The sequence below is a fragment of the Wyeomyia smithii genome, chromosome 1 (assembly GCF_029784165.1).
Source record: "Wyeomyia smithii strain HCP4-BCI-WySm-NY-G18 chromosome 1, ASM2978416v1, whole genome shotgun sequence".
Taxonomy (NCBI): domain Eukaryota; kingdom Metazoa; phylum Arthropoda; class Insecta; order Diptera; family Culicidae; genus Wyeomyia; species Wyeomyia smithii.
The window spans coordinates 127,906,959-127,925,920 of NC_073694.1; positions in this window are offsets into that span (position 1 = coordinate 127,906,959).

The following is an 18,962-nucleotide window of genomic DNA, read 5'->3' on the forward strand; positions in this document are numbered from 1 at the left end:
CAGAGAAGAATGCAACGGAGGTGACCGGAAGGGCGACGAAGTCGGTCCAAACGGACACCTGCACGTCTGCAGCGGTTTGCGCCTCCGTGCGCCTCCGGGTCAGCCGCAAAAAGAGCAAGGCAGTCTCCGGGGGAAGCCCCCGAGAACAGCAAGAAACGGTTGGTTGTGCTAAGCCCGCGAGATAGCACACCAACGGCCTCCAAGTCCGCCGAAAAGTCTGCCGAAGTGGCAGCTACGGGAAACCCTTGGGTTACCGTGGGAGGAAGGAAGCGCCAAAAAGACAGCAAGCGCAACGACGAGAAGGCGACAAATCGTCCAAAAACGGGAAAGAAGGCGCGAAGCAGGGGCGACGCCCTCATACTCAAGACGGAGGGGTCCAAGTACTCCGAAGTCTTGAAGAAAATGAGAGGCGAAACCCAGCTCAAGGATCTGGGAGCGGATGTGCGGACCATCCGTCGTTCTCGCACCGGCGAGATGATCCTTGAGCTCCGTAAGGATGCTAAAAACAAGGGCGCTGCCTACAAGACGGTAGCCGAGCAGGTCCTCGGGAAAGATGTGCAAATTCGGGCACTCACCTCAGAGGTGACTCTCCAGCTCAAAAACCTGGATGAAATCACCGAGAGGTGCGATATTGCACAGGCCCTCAAGGAGAAGTGCGGAGTGGAAGTAGCCACTGAGGTAATTCGCCTCAGAAAGGGTCCAGCGGGGACCCAGGTGGCCACTTTCCGGCTTGCATCGGCCGATGCAACTCTGGCCCTGAAGACAGCCAAACTTAAGGTTGGCTGGTCAGTATGTCCCCTGAGCATACTCCAGCAGCCGGACGTTTGCTTCAGGTGTTTCGAGGGAGGACACAAGTCCTGGACCTGCAAGGGGCCCGATAGGAGCCAGTTATGTAGGCGTTGTGGTGGTGCTGGCCATAAAGCTAAAGACTGCGGGGAGCCTCCCAAGTGCTTGGTATGTACTGGAAAACGGGACGCCAAGCACTTTATGGGAGGCCCGTGGTGCCCAGCCGGTAAGGCGGCCACGAAACCACGGGCGTGAGGGTGACACAATTGAACCTGAACCATTGCTATGCGGCACAGCAGCTGCTATACCAAGCAGCGTCTGAGTCGCGGTCGGACATCGCAATCGTATCGGACCCCTACTGCATTCCTCCCGGAAACGGTAATTGGGCTGCAGATAAGTCCAGTACGGCGGCCATATGCACGACCAGCAAGTTCCCGGTTCAGGAGGTTGTGTCAACCTCAAATGAAGGATACGCGGTTGCCAAGGTGGACGGAGTGTTCTACTGCAGTTGTTATGCTCCGCCGCGTTGGTCTATCGAAAGGTTCACCCAGATGGTCGATCTGTTATCTATGGAGCTGACGGGACTAACACCCTTAGTAGTGGCGGGCGACTTCAACGCTTGGGCTGTTGAGTGGGGAAGCCGCCGCACGAACCGGAGGGGTCAGATCTTGTTGGAAGCTTTGGCAAAGCTCAACCTAGATCTGGCCAACGTTGGAACCAAGTGTACATTCAGCAGAAATGGTGCGGAGTCGATCATCGACGTGACGTTCTCCAGCCCAGGACTGATCGTGAACTGGAGGGTAGACGATGGCTACACCTATAGTGACCACCAGTCGGTCTGCTATAGCGTAGTCCAGAACGTGAGGCGGCAGGCGACGGGTAGAGCCAATACTCCGACCGTCCGCGGGTGGAAGACATCGCATTTCGATGCCGAGGTATTTGCAGAAGCAATGAGAAGAGAGCGCGAGGGGGGCAGTTGGCTCCGCCCGAGTGCTGACCAATTAGTTGCCACATTATCGCGGGCGTGCGACGCCACCATGCCTAGGACCCGCCAACCTAGGAATGGTAAGTCACCGGTATACTGGTGGACCGACGCGATAGCGGACCTCCGTAGCGCGTGCCTCCGTGCAAGACGGATGTTGCAACGTGCACGTACCGATGCACAGAGGGTAGAGCGCCGGGTAGTATTCGGATCTGCAAGATCGGCGCTTAAAAGTGCGATAAAGGCGAGCAAAAGGGCCTGCTTCGATAGGCTATGCGCGAGTGCCAATACGAATCCGTGGGGCAACGCCTACAGAGTCGTAATGGCGAAGACCAAAGGCGTGTTGGCGCCTGCAGAGCGATCACCAGCGATGCTGGAGCGCATCATCGAGGGACTCTTTCCACGACACGAGCCAAATCCTTGGCCTCCGGTTGCTGAGTCTCACGTCCGACGTTCCAGTATCTCAGACACAGACCAGGGATGGTCGGCCAACCTGCCGGGCATCCAATCCGTGAGAGACGGCAGCCGTGCAGAGGTTGTGGAGGAGGTAAGGGTTACGAATGAGGAACTCATCGTGATCGCCAACTCCCTAAAGGTGAGCAAGGCACCGGGACCGGATGGAATCCCGAACTTGGCCATCAGGACGGCCATGAAAGTGGCCCCTGATCTATTTCGAGCAGTCATGCAGAAGTGCCTGGATGACTGCCTCTTTCCGGACAGGTGGAAGCGACAGAGATTGGTGCTGTTGCCGAAGGCTGGGAAACCGCCAGGGGACCCATCGGCATACAGACCTATCTGTCTGCTGGACACTACGGGCAAGGTGCTTGAGAGGATTATCCTCAACAGACTGGTGAGGTACACAGAGGGTGTAAACGGTCTGGCAAGTAACCAGTTCGGCTTCCGGAAAGGTAGATCCACGCTGGATGCTATTCTCTCTGTCACCAAGACGGCAGAGGTAGCACTCCAGCGTAAGAGTTGGGGCATTCGCTATTGCGCAATCGTCACGCTTGACGTGAAGAATGCATTCAATAGCGCCAGTTGGGACTCCATAGCGCTCGCGCTTAGGAGCATCCACGTACCGGTGTCGTTGTACAAGATTTTGGAAAATTATTTCCAGAATCGGGTACTAGTTTACAACACGGAGGAGGGTCAGAAGTGCGTCCCAATCACCGCAGGGGTACCGCAAGGTTCCATCCTGGGCCCGGTGTTGTGGAATGTCATGTATGACGGGGTGTTGAAACTAAAGTTCCCTGTAGGGGTTGTGATCGTCGGTTTCGCAGACGACATCACGCTAGAGGTCTACGGCGAGTCGATCGAAGAGGTCGAGTTGACGGCCGCGCACTGCATACGCAAGGTCGAAGACTGGATGCACTCTAGGAAACTGGAGTTAGCGCACCATAAAACGGAGGTTACGGTTGTGAACAACCGCAAATTAGAGCAACAGGCGGTGGTCAGAGTCGGTGACTGCACCATTACCTCAAGGCGTTCCTTGAAGCTCTTGGGGGTTATGGTTGACGATAAGCTCACATTTAAGAGTCACGTCGACTATGCCTGTAAGAGGGCTTCAACGCCCGCTGCAGGACTATCTCGAATGATGTCCAATAGCTCAGCGGTATATGGCAGCAAGCGTAAACTTCTTGCCAGCGTGGTTTCGTCCATACTTAGGTATGGTGGGCCAGCGTGGTCCAAAGCGTTAGGTACCAACAGTCATCGTCGAAAACTGGAAAGTACCTACAGGCTCATGTGCCTGAGGGTTGTGAGCGCGTACCGTACAGTGTCATACGACGCAATCTGCGTCCTGTCCGGCATGATGCCTATCAGCATAGCCATTAAGGAGGATGTAGAATGCTTCGATCAACGTGACACAAGGGGTATACGAGGCACCAGAAGGTCATTCTCGATGATCAGATGGCAGCAGGAATGGTCCAATTCCGCAAAGGGTAGATGGACGCATCGACTTATTCCGGACGTATCCGGATGGGTCGGGAGGCGCCATGGAGAAGTTAACTTCCACTTGACACAGATTCTGTCAGGTCATGGTTGCTTCAGGCAGTATCTACACAGATTCGGGCATGCGGGGTCCCCCATGTGTCCCGAGTGCGCGGATGCGGAAGAAACTGCTGAGCATGTCTTCTTCGTGTGCCCTCGTTTTGTGCATGCGCGGAGCGACATGATGGTAGTGAGCGGGCCAGACACCACTCCGGACAACCTAGTTCGGAGGATGTGTAAAGACCCAAACATTTGGAGGGCGGTTTGTACAGCCGCCTCTCAAATAGTTTTAGAATTGCAAAACAGGCGACAGGTTGACCACCGACACGCCAGTGTTTGCTAACGGCCAGTCTCCAGGTTAGTTAGCTAAGTTAGCAAAGAGATCTATAGAACCAAGAGGGTGCACAGAGCACAAAAGCCGCTCCCCGAAGCAATACCTAGCGGTGGTCCCGGGGAGTATTATGGGCTGGAGACTGGAGGGGTTTCAGTGGGTCCGGTCACTGATTCAAACCAACCCCACACTCCCTGAGGTTGGTCACCTCAGGGGTTTGGATGCAAATTTCCCCTCCACCTGAAACAAAAAAAAAAAAATATATATATATATATATATATATATTTTTTTTTTTTTTTTGTTTCAGGTGGAGGGGAAATTTGCATCCAAACCCCTGAGGTGACCAACCTCAGGGAGTGTGGGGTTGGTTTGAATCAGTGACCGGACCCACTAAAACCCCTCCAGTCTCCAGCCCATAATACTCCCCGGGACCACCGCTAGGTATTGCTTCGGGGAGCGGCTTTTGTGCTCTGTGCACCCTCTTGGTTCTATAGATCTCTTTGCTAACTTAGCTAACTAACATGGAGACTGGACGTTAGCTAACACTGGCGTGTCGGTGGTCAACCTGTCGCCTGTTTTGCAATTCTAAAACTATTTGAGAGGCAGCTGTACAAACCGCCCTCCAAATGTTTGGGTCTTTACACATCCTCCGAACTAGGTTGTCCGGAGTGGTGTCTGGCCCGCTCACTACCATCATGTCGCTCCGCGCATGCACAAAACGAGGGCACACGAAGAAGACATGCTCAGCAGTTTCTTCCGCATCCGCGCACTCGGGACACATGGGGGACCCCGCATGCCCGAATCTGTGTAGATACTGCCTGAAGCAACCATGACCTGACAGAATCTGTGTCAAGTGGAAGTTAACTTCTCCATGGCGCCTCCCGACCCATCCGGATACGTCCGGAATAAGTCGATGCGTCCATCTACCCTTTGCGGAATTGGACCATTCCTGCTGCCATCTGATCATCGAGAATGACCTTCTGGTGCCTCGTATACCCCTTGTGTCACGTTGATCGAAGCATTCTACGTCCTCCTTAATGGCTATGCTGATAGGCATCATGCCGGACAGAACGCAGATTGCGTCGTATGACACTGTACGGTACGCGCTCACAACCCTCAGGCACATGAGCCTGTAGGTACTTTCCAGTTTTCGACGATGACTGTTGGTACCTAACGCTTTGGACCACGCTGGCCCACCATACCTAAGTATGGACGAAACCACGCTGGCAAGAAGTTTACGCTTGCTGCCATATACCGCTGAGCTATTGGACATCATTCGAGATAGTCCTGCAGCGGCCGTTGAAGCCCTCTTACAGGCAAAGTCGACGTGACTCTTAAATGTGAGCATATCGTCAACCATAACCCCCAAGAGCTTCAAGGAACGCCTTGAGGTAATGGTGCAGTCACCGACTCTGACCACCGCCTGTTGCTCTAATTTGCGGTTGTTCACAACCGTAACCTCCGTTTTATGGTGCGCTAACTCCAGTTTCCTAGAGTGCATCCAGTCTTCGACCTTGCGTATGCAGTGCGCGGCCGTCAACTCGACCTCTTCGATCGACTCGCCGTAGACCTCTAGCATGATGTCGTCTGCGAAACCGACGATCACAACCCCTACAGGGAACTTTAGTTTCAACACCCCGTCATACATGATATTCCACAACACCGGGCCCAGGATGGAACCTTGCGGTATCCCTGCGGTGATTGGGACGCACTTCTGACCCTCCTCCGTGTTGTAAACTAGTACCCGATTCTGGAAATAATTTTCCAAAATCTTGTACGACACCGGTACGTGGATGCTCCTAAGCGCGAGCGCTATGGAGTCCCAACTGGCGATATTGAATGCATTCTTCACGTCAAGCGTGACGATTGCGCAATAGCGAATGAATATATAAATATATATATATATATGTATATATATATATATATATATATATATATATATATATATATATATATATATATATATATATATATATATATATATATATATATATATATATATATATATATATATATATATATATATATATATATATATATATATATATATATATATATATAATATATATATATATATATATATATATATATATATATATATATATATATATATATATATATATATATATATATATATATATATATATATATATATATATATTAGGGTGGGTCGATTTAAAAATCGCTTAGGCACATATGATTTTCGGATTTTAGGGATCAAAATAAGATACTTTTCTCAAGAAACCATATCTCTAAAATGAATTCTGATGTCCCTTGTACTAACGTGTAGGTACCCAAAAGGTCAAATTTCAAAAAATCCTGTTTTGACCCATTTAGAGTGACCCAATCGAGTCCAAATGTATGACCGACCCCCACTAACTTTGGAGGGCTGACCCACCCATGCTAGTGTTACCCCCCTGGGACCCCCTAGGGGGTCTCTCATACAAAAATATAAAAAATATCAAAAAATCACCATTTTTGGCACTTTATATGACAAAAATCAGTGAAATGGCTATTATTTTTCCGCACAAATGAAGTTTCTAGGAAAAAAATGTTTTTTTTTAGTTTTTGGATTTTTGTTTTCTCTTTAAAAATTTATTCGATCAGAACATAGGAAAGAAACTAAAAAATTATTGTTTGAAGTCTTTTTTGGTTTCAACACTGGGCAATTTCGCACGGCTCTCTAATGTCGCCTCCATAACAGCCTCTACATTTTCCGATATTACTCGTTTGGAAACGCTAGCTAGCTGTTGAACGTGTTGTTCCGTTCCTTGTATATGTAATGGAATATGCGGATCAGTAAATGGTGAATCATCTTCATTTAAATATGCTATCAATGTTTCATACGGAATGATTCGCGTGAATGGTGGTTCAAATACGTTATTTTTATCAGTCAAATCGATCATTTTCGTGTAATCAAAGCAATGGAAGTTTATATCTGGTTTTTTATATTCTCTAAGTTCCGATGGGTCTTCAACATTGTCTCGATATCGTAAAATTTTCTTGATAGCAGGGTCGCGCACCTCTTTCCTATCATCAAACAACATTGATAGCAAGATATTTTCCGAATGTGCAAAATATGGATTATTTTTAATTACATGATTGACAACAGTGCGTAAATTTGGCTCCAGAAATTGTGCCCAAGTAATGTACTTGAAAAATAATACACTACCGTGCACGACAGAGCTGTAATACTTGATATTAAAATACATTGGCACATAAACCTTAATTACAAATTCAACCAGAATTCTTAAATTTTTAGGTGGTTTTTTCATTGTCACATATAATCGTAATAATCTAGCGGCCTTGGTGAGCCAGCGAGAATGTACAATTTTCCCTGGTTTTATGTTAGCCAGATCCACAGAAACCACGCCATTAGAAATTGCATGTGCCATGTCGTATAAGTACTGCGAATCGGTGGAATATTCGTGCTGTTCTGCAACAAGAGGCATATTTTCCAACGCAATTCTCTGAAAGTCGCTCACCACCTAAAAATATATAATAATTAAATAAATTTATTATGATTTCACCATTCAAAATGTTAGAAAATTATAATAAATGAGTGATAGCAATGACTTACCGGAAGAGCTTCAGAATTTTCAATTTGCTTGCTTAGTTTCCCGGTTGTTGATGTTGGTCCAGTGGTGGATGATTTATCCAAAACCCCAAACAAATGTCGAAACGGAAGTTCGTTGGAATGTAGAAGGCAAACAAACCAATGCAATGGTCTTTTCAGCAGCAATCCGAATCTTCGTATGATTCCACCGTGTGTGCCAGTGTTTGTTGGCTCACCGTCAGTGCATATGCCAATCAATGCATCCAGAGATATGTTTTTATCGTTGAAAAATTCATTCAATTTTGTTGTTTTGTATTCAGCACTTTCCTCTACCAGTCTTGCGTAACCAATCAATCGAGAATTCGGTTCTCTCAAAATAACAAGGTGAGGTTCTTTTACCATCCTACTATGATACTTACCATCAATTTTTTCTCTCGTATAAGTATCATCTTTTCTGCCGTCGAATGAAAACGCTATTAAACTGGAATCATCAAACCTTTTGCGGAGCACTATTCGTCTGCATTTCTCTCTTTCTCTACGAACTTTCGATTTATCCATGATGAGAGGTTCGCCATGCTGATCTTTCATTTCAAAATCTTTGGAAAGACTGGTTGCCAATGCTGACGCTACTCTATCAGACACACCAAATCTGTCACACATCAAGGCAAAGTTAAAACAATCGTATCTTTCTGTGTATTGTGAACTTGTGCTTCTATTCATAACATCTTCATCAACCGTCATCGGTACGTCTACGTATGTTGTATCATCGGGATCTTCGTATGTTGGCATTGTTGGCATTGATGACGATGTCCCTTGCTCTTCAATTTCCATCAGAAATGCATCAATTGTTAGTCTTCTCTGTTTATGTTGATCGTGCATAAACTCTTTGAGGCGTTCTGGAACCAAACCGCAGTTACATTGAGCTGCCGTCAAATCGCATTTACATGCTCCAATATAAAAAATTTCGTTCAGAGTACCGGTAAACACTAAAAGGTTTCTATTCGTCTTCTTAATTTCGGCTTGGTATTTGTCAACCAATCTATTCAATTTAACAGCAACATATTTTTTTGAAATTATTTCCATACCAAGTTTTTCCCAAATTCCAACCAACCTATCTGTTACGTGATTAGAGAATTGTTTATAAGAAAACTTTTTTTGTTCTGTTTTTGCACGTTCGCTTAAGTAAAAATAATATCTCAAGATATCCAGATCGGTTGGTAAATTAATATCATTCAAATCAGAAGACACACCAAAAACAGCAACATCATGCTTGGGTATATGACTCATTGGGTTTTCGATAGCTGATGATGTTGTTGCTCTTGCGGGTTCATTGTAAACTAAAAAAAATATATTTTGACTTTAACAATTTTCACTTTCACTTTCAGGTTTTTATTTTAGGTGTTGACTCTTTGGCGGACGATGTAGAATGATTTATGTTGACGTTTCTATCCTATACGAAACCTACACTAGTTCTACACAGAGTGAATAGATAGAGTGACGCAGAGAGAAATTCAGTCAAAACAGCAACACGGTTTTTTATGTATCCACCAAAATATTTTTCTGGCAGCCCCTTTTTGCTCAAGTTCCAGTTGACTTCAACGGAGTGTTGTTATTGTCAGAGTGAAAAGATAGTTATTGTATTTAAATTTAAAACAAGTTCGTTCGATAAAGTTTGATAGAGATAGATAAAATGAAGTGCGTTTTGTGTAATAACAAAAAACAGTAAGGAATGTGAGTTTTTTTCGGTTCCCGAAGAATCCGATTGTGAGGAAACAGTGGATGGATTTTTGTTGCCTCCCAGCAGACTATTTCATTCACGAAAACACCCGACTTTGCAGTGTTCGTTTGGTTTTTCTGGTTTCAGACTCTGCGTCAATCTATTTATTCACTCTGGTTCTACAGTGTGCGTGGGAACAGTGGAAACGGAGCGTCCGTGCGTGGTAGCCGTTGTGGTAGCATACCAGCGGTGCTCGCCTGACTGGTCGAAATAAAAATATTACATATGATGTAACAGAGTGACATACGATTTTATGTTCAAAAGGACGCCAACTGCAAACGCCATCTGCAATGAGAATGGCTCAGAAATATGTGTAATTGTGTATGTATGCGCTGAAGACTCAGGACCGAATCCCATGCGAAGCAGGAGAAAACAAAAATCCAAAAACAAAAAAAAAACATTTTTTTCCTAGCAACTTCGTTTGTGCGGAAAAATAATAGCCATTTCACTGATTTTTGTCATATAAAGTGCCAAAAATGGTGATTTTTTGATATTTTTGTATGGGAGACCCCCTAGGGGGGTCCCAGGGGGGTAACACTAGCATGGGTGGGTCGGCCCTCCAAAGTTAGTGGGGGTCGGTCATACATTTGGACTCGATTGGGGCACTCTAAATGGGTCAAAACAGAATTTTTTGAAATTTGACCTTTTGGATACCTACACGTTAGTACAAGGGACATCAGAATTCATTTTAGAGGTATGGTTTTTTGAGCAAAGTATCTTATTTTGATCCCTAGAATCCGAAAATCATATGTGCCTAAGCGATTTTTTGATCCCCTACAAATCGAACCGCCCTAATATATATATATATATATATATATATATATATATATATATATATATATATATATATATATATATATATATATATATATATATATATATATATATATATATATATATATATATATATATATATATATATATATATATATATATATATATATATATATATATATATATATATATATATATATATATATATATATATATATATATATATATATATATATATATATATATATATATATATATATATATATATATATATATATATATATGCTGTCGAGTAGATGAAAACAAGGCGCATAGTAAAGGGCGATACTGTCGAGCAAATCAGAATAAGGCGCATAGTAAAGGGCGATACTGTCGAGCAGTTCAGAATAAGGCGCAAAGTATAGGGCGATACTGTCGATCAGATCGAAAAATGCGCATACTAAAAGGCGAAACAATCAATTCTTGAATATACTATGTAAAGCGGCTGAAATTCAAGTTTTTTGTTTACCATGTACAAAGCTAGAGTAATTTTGCTTTTATTAGAATATATGGATGACAATATGTATTGTTCGATAGTGATTTAGGATTTGAATTAGTGATTGAAAACTTTCTTTGCCTTTTTTGAGTTTTGTTGTCATTGTAAGATTCGCCCTAATCACGAAGTAGTCCGGATATATATATATATATATATATATATATATATATATATATATATATATATATATATATATATATAAATAAATATATTGAATATTAAGGAAAAATATAAACATGTTAGGCCAAATCAGTAAACCTTTAGTACCTAATTAAATTAAGTAAACTTTTCGGGCGGTCTAAATAAGCGTAAGCGATTTGAAAATAAAAAACCACTTCTTTGAAAAATCCGCGTGAATTGTTTTTTTTTATTCTCGCTTATTTTCCGTCGGTCTATTTCCGCCACTGTTGTGGCCAATTACCGACGCCCAGAGAGACGACTCCACACCCAGGTCCCTAACTCACGACCCGTTTATTAACGGACCGGCGCCAACGGCTTTACTTCCTCATGCGATGGAAGGCGTGATCCCAGAGATTTTTCGCCTCAGAAAATCTCCCGGTGTCGGCTAGGATTGAATCTAGACCAGTTGGGTTGGTTGTGAGTGGATCACGCCACCCCACAACCATCGATCCCTATGTCGGCGTTGTGATTCGAACTCAGGCGTCGAGCGTAGTTGGCGGAGACGTTACTAACCTCGCTAGGTGAATTGTGAAAACCACCTAAATTCTAAAATCCGCGTAAAAGAAAAAAATCGTGTAATAAGACCGTGACTATTCTTTACACTACACTACTTATTCCCTTGTATATTTTAATTGTTCCTGCGGCCTTGTTTCACTGCCGACTACCGACTGGCAATGAATATCAATCGCGAAAGGGATAGATCTAAAACCTAAGAGTATTAAAAAGGATTTCACTTAGCTGCTCGTGCTCAGTTTGATTTGTTTAGGGTAAAGTCCCGGTTAGTAAAAGTTGGCACTCGAGGTGCACCATCAGAACTATCTTGCGACTATTTGCATGTTGCATCACCAGCAGCGATTGGTAATGGGCGCAAGCGAAATAAAGAATGCACTATGCTTAGGATGGAAATACCATCAGTAACTACTTGTAGTTATCAGTAAGGGCATCTTCAGCAGTGGTCTTTTTTTGAAACAACTTTATACTAGATTTACACTAGCGAAACCTGAATAGAACCAGCTAATATAGACCAACTTTTCGTTCTCCGCACCGGTGTTGTATATCTTGTTGATTTAAACCGCTGACTTCTGTCACACTATCCACAATTCAATACCCCATGCTATCAGTTTATGAGACTTGTTATAATAAAAAGCACTCAATATTCAACAAACGGAAATTCGATAACTTTTACGCACATTAAACGATTACTTTGATTGGTATGATCGAAAAATTTCTGCTACAAGTAGGGCTTCGGAGGATAGCGAAAAGTATTTGATCGCGTAGATGTTCATTTCTATTTTCGTCTCATCAATCTTTCAGAATCTTACAGTTCTTTAAACTTGGGTTCGGTTTTGAAGATATTGAAACAAGCCTGCATTTTGAACGTTTTCAGTTCAGTGTCTTCAAGGAACATTTTTCTGGCCTCTTACGGTCTCCTCTAGTCTCACTATAATTAAGGCGATTAACAAAATAGCCAACATATTTGTTATCCTAGTGGCTGATGGTTGCAAACCAAGTAGTTGAACCTACGGTTATGGTCTTCCAGAATTCCCCCTTTTGTTCATTTCATTTTTTGTTCATTTTCTTCTTCAGAAAAGCCACAAAAATAAATTGTGAATTGTCATAAAAAAACTTTGTTTTGTTTATTCCCCAACACTCGCAAAATGCTTATATGGAAATAGCTAAAAATGAGGTATTAAATTAAAATATGACATTTTACCCACCTATTGGTAGCGTACAAAGGGTTTAAGAACGATCTATTTCTTGTTCCAAAAAGTGACAAAAATAGACCAAAACGTATACCAGTTTCAAATTTCTTCAATTTAGATCTGGTATAAAACAAAATTTACACCACCGGTGCAGCAGTGAATTTGAGTTTGTTCCAAAAAATTAGAACAAAACAACGATTTGGACCACCGCTGAAGATACCCTTAGGAAAAATATCATCAACTATAAGTAAACTCCTACAATTACATTAACTTAACTGCGAAAGCTAATAACATTCAATAATATAAAAAAGCGTACAAATATACATATATATATATATATATATATATATATATATATATATATATATATATATATATATATATATATATATATATATATATATATATATATATATATATATATATATATATATATATATATATATATATATATATATATATATATATATATATATATATATATATATATATATATATATATATATATATATATATATATATATATATATATATATATATATATATATATATATATATATATATATATATATATATATATATATATATATATATATATATATATATATATATATATATATATATATATATATATATATATATATATATATATATATATATATATATATATATATTATATATATATATATATATATATATATATATATATATATATATATATATATATATATATATATATATTATATATATATATATATATATATATATATATATATATATATATATATATATATATATATATATATATATATATACTATATATATATATATTATATATATATATTTGTGGCAGAACACACAATATTAATTCTGAATAGATATATAGATATTAGTACATAAATAAATCATTACAAACATTCCCCCCCCCCTATTAAAAAAAAAGCTATTAGTAAACTTTTTCTTTTGCTGATATTGTTTGCACTTTTTTTGTAGGAGAGATACTCTAGTTATATAATTTTCACATAGGCGCAACTGAGAAAAATCTTAGGGCTCTATTGTACTTAATTTTTTATTGAAAAAAAATTCCAAAGCGGTTAACGCTTTTTTTTTAATTGTGTCGTATAGTATCGTAACAAAAAAAAAACAAATACAAGTAAAAAGATCACTTCAAGCGAGATTGACTCTCCGAACTAATGAGTTGAAAATCTTAACGACAGCCTCAACGCAAACCTCTTTCAGCAAAGCAAAACAAAATGTTTTTAGTCTATTGCTGTATTGCTCATTTTAATAACATTAAATCATCGTCAAAAATTGTTTTATTTCGCTCTCGGGAACAAGAGCTTTCAAATGTCGTAAACAGCGCTCCCATTTCACACAAGGAATTTTTTAGCTCCCCAGAATTTTCCACAGAATGGTTGTATTTAATATCCCGTATTCGGGTTATTCGCGTTGAAAGAGATTTCGAAGGCTGTTCGCACCTACGTGAACTCTCATATGCAATTGTCAAAATGTGCGTGATGACAAAAGCAAAAATATTTTCTTCCTTCTTTTTCGCATGCAAAAACCAAACAAATATCAGCAACACCGTCAACGCGAATTGCATCAAGTTTTGAGCAAATAAGCTATGATGTAACTTCTTGCACTAGAAAATCAACGACAAATGAATTTTCTCATCGCTCTTAAGGAGATCGCTACCCCGCCTTCCATTTTGTATGGAGAAGGCGTCGTTACGTCGTGTGTGTATTTGGGCCTTTGAATATTTAGCATGTGGGTTATTTTATTTTCGTTGCAATTAAGTGCTAGTTATATAAATTTAAACATGTTTTGTATATGACAATACCGAGAATTCAGAAAACGGCTTTGATTAAAATTCCGAACACTAATCACAAGAAATAGAAAGGCAAACGGTCTCAACACTGACTGTTACTTTTTTCAACGTCTATTGATTCCCTGGAAGTGGTCCTACAGTAAAGAGCTACACACATGGGCGCCGACTTTAAAAAATTATTGAGGGAGGCGAGAGTTTCGAAAAAATCTAATTTATCTAATTCTAGAAAAAAAAAAATTGCGTGCGATACGTCTTGACGTTTAGTGATTGAAATGGCAGTTTTGATAGTAACTATCATAGACCGCAATTTCGCAAAATGGCATGAGGGTTGTAAACCCTCGAAATAACAAATAAGGAAAACGTAAAAAAGACGCCAACTTTCTAGAATTATTGAGAGGGCAAAATCATACGTTGCCTCTCGGGAAAAATATTGGAAGGGCAAAAGTGCCCCCCCAAAGTTAGCGCCTATGGTTACACATAATTGGATAAAGAACATTCAAGGAACAAAATGGTATATGATAATCATACTTTTGATTACACTAATTATAATAATTCTATTTTTATTCTGAAGTGTTTGAAATTTGAATCAAAACGGTATATCCATTTCAAATTTCTTCCCAAGGTGCGGAGAGAAGCTTTTCAGCAATTTTTTTAAATTTTTATAATTTAATAAAAGAAAAAAAAATATGCAAGCAAACAATATTGAGGAGAGCTAGACATGAGAATTGATCCTGCGTGCTGACCTTTTTTTGTTAGGGAATTAGAATTACGTTGTCCATTGATGTGAACTTTTGTAATATGTACTTTTGTGCTGACCTTACTGAGTCCCGTTTTTCGTCGCCGTATTACTGAGAAGCTTCCCTCCGCCCCTTGAGAAAAGATGTTTGAAATGGATATATATTGCGGTAATCTGTAGCGTCTCAGCGGAGGTCAAACCTCTTCCGGTTTGTTGTTTATAAGTTCACATTCCGAAGTTTCAAACCACGAGAAAAATTGCTCATAATTTAAAGTGACCAGACGTCCCTCGTGTCGCGGAACAGTCCCGCGTTTGAACAAATTGTCCCGCTTAGAAATACGTCCCGCGAAATGACCTATGTTCATCAAAGGGTCCCGCACGCTTTTGAAATGTACCGCGGTTTCAACAAAATAAAACTAACCGATGTCACATTTTTTCACTGGGATATCGTTCCTTTCTGACAAGTATCATTCTACTCATTATTGTGTCTCTTTACGTCTATAACCGCCAATTGAAAGGTGTGTATGGTACAGTAACCAGCGGTATTCGGCAGCTTCGAATGTTTTTATTGTACAGTCAGGTTTTTTACGCGGTTGCTTTCTTCAAAAACTCAAAAATGGTACAAGATATCGGCTTCGTTCCAATCACATTTTCTGTAATCATATATCAGGTTTCAAAAATAAATCACAATTTTTAGTTTAAATACTGAAAATTTGTAATGAAAGGGACTGACCACCACCATATTCAATCGAAGTTCGCACGTTTTGGGACGGTTTTCTACGTTATTCTTTTAACTCTATTTAGTCTTTTTTTACGCGGTTCGCGGGTTGGAACGTATCTCCGCGTAAAGAAACCAAAATGTGTATACTATAGGCTTTAAATTTCAAATACAGTATTACAGCGCTTGAAATGGAACACTAACATTACAATGTTACTATTAATTTAGATAAATGTTGCGTTACATTTTGATAACCTTGCAATGTGCATAATTAATAACAATCGCAACGAAACAATTACATTACCAAAAGGATATTTCGTTACATTACAAGTAAAGCATTTTTGTTACGTTGCATGTACATTAAATACTGTTACACAACAATGTTACCATTTTTTCAGTGACAGTTATGTTGTAATTAGATAACTTTGCAACGTAACAATGTTACTTCTGTGTTACAGAACAGCAACATTGTGTTACATTCAATGTTGACCGGGTAGTAATAGATAGATTTCAACAGATCTACTTGTCTAACAGTAAATTAAATGCGCTTAAAATATTTGAATGTATGTTCAATTATACATCTCATACCCTTGCGCAATACTTAATGACAGACGAGAAAATCAATAATATGCTGTAATTTCTTGAGAATCACAATGGTGCTTATTACGGGAGTCACTTCACGGTGAAATATATTTCACTCTCACGCTCACTTCACTTTTTTAGACCTATTCCCGATTCCACCTCAAGTGAGGTGACAAAAATCACCTCTGTGAAGTGAGATTGCCAGTGAAGTGAAATTGAGAATAGCACGAGTGAAATGTGGGAGTTTTCCAGCTCAAAAATTTCTAAGTCCCGGGAAGTCGATTGAGCTGAAATTGTGTATGAGGACATTTTTCTACAAGAGGAAACTTTTGAGCCCTACCGCTAAACGAAATTCGAAGGTCAATTTTTCCCTTACGTTTTATTGTCGCTCGAAAATTGTAAGTTCCAGAGAGCCGATTTTTTTCAAGAAAAAAATAGACTCGCCTTGTTACTGGAAAATAAATCCCATATATATTACCGCTAGATCACAAATCAATCGATTTTTAAACTTTCCTATCTTTGTGAAATCATTTCACCGTTCAAACTGGTCGTGAAATAATTTCACGCGAAACGTCGCTTTTTCCGTTTCCACTTCACTCATATGACACTCATAATAACCCAGATTTCACGGCAGATGTCACCTTGCGACGTTTTTCTCACTTACGTGAGTCCCGTTATAGGACTTCATTCACTTCACTCTGATTTCACCGTGAAGTGAATCCCATAATAAGCACCAATATAATTATAGAAAAATTTTGAACCTTAACTTGTCAAGCAAAAATATGAATTAAAACAAAATGAAAACCTAAACTTACACCTAACTTACTGACTATAAAGTTAGCTAATCCCTGTGATTGAAGATTGCAACGATTTTTGTCGAAATTTATTGATAATTTGGTTTGACATATTATCCTACATTAGTAAGTCTATGTAGATCGTTCGTGCTAAACTAGGGAGGACGCTTCGGTATCATTCTCAAACGTTTATTGTGAATCCTTTCAAGCATCTTCTTCCTGGTTGTACAACAACTTGTTCAGATGGGGACTGCATATAACATTGTTGGTCTAAATATTTATGCCTTTCTCCTAGAAAGGGATAGCAATCACTGGAAAAACCAAAGGTATAAAAGTGGTCCCAATGGCCGAATGTCATATAACACTCGACCTCTTTCGACGAACTGAGCATTTTCTGTATGTATGTATGTATGTGTGTATGTGCAACTTTTTTTTCTCACTCCCTTTTTTCAGAGATAGCTGGACCGACTTTCATAGAATAATTGCAAATGAAAGGTCTAGTTGCGCCATAGCACAGAACAGATATGCAACTTCGAACAAAACTCTGCAGCAAATCAGTGCCCAAGCTTTCGCATTCATTTTTTGCTGTTCCATCCTACATTGATTTTACAGTGCATCGTTCAAACAGTTCGCTCCAATAGTTTGAACATGTACCAAAAAACTATTTTTTTTTGCTTTAATGACCAGGCAAAAAGGTGATCTTGAATAGTTGAATCTATCAAAATCAAGTTAAGACAGGATCACATTCAAGAGATCTTTAAAGTGGAAATTCAGTAACAATTCACAATCAACGTCAATGAAACAAATTAAACTAAAAATCTTTCAACCATACAAACATTGTCTAACAAATTTTCTTGGATCGTACACCTCACGACTGCTAAAACTATTTTAACCTGTTAGTTGAATATTTTCGTTGGACTTGGAAACCGAATTTCTCGATCAACGACAATATTTATTTCTCGTACCGTTTTTTATACCTAACATTGCTAGAAATGCATATCAGACGCGCTGTACAAGCACTGCTTACTTCATTAGGTACAATGTAAAAATTGATTGCCGTTAGTCAAGATATTCAGTTTTCAACTTGGGCAACAATGAAATTCATTAAAAATATATCTACATAAAAACCGTTGCACGTATGCGGGTGGTACTGTACGTTTATCAAAAGGCACCCTCGCTATACCAGTACCGGGGAGAACAAAGGATTCTCTCGATGAAAAAGCGGCGAGAGCTCATACAGTCCTTTTGTTGAATGAATGGAATATAAGCGTAATGAAATTTCGAGTGTAAAATGCATGCTCTTCACCGCTAGATGTCGATACTTAAAATAAAGAGATTTTGCCTCGTTTTTGGTTCTTCAGTTGAACAGATGTGGCCATAGGTTGCTATTGAATTTCATTGTAATCGGATTTTTAGTTTAGAGGTTATGTATCAAAATGTAAAAATCACGAAACATCAATATCTCAGAAACCACATATCCGATTTCAATGAAACTGGTTTCAAATGGTCGGGCTGTCTTCAAAACCCTTAACTTTTAAATTTCGTTATGATTGAACATATGGTTCAAAAGTTATGTAAGGAAAAGTTATCCTGAGGTTGTTTAAACTCACTCATTTTTCTCAGAGATGGCTGAACCGATTTTCACAAAATTAGTGTCAAATGAAAGGTTTAGTTGCCCCATAGGTTGTACC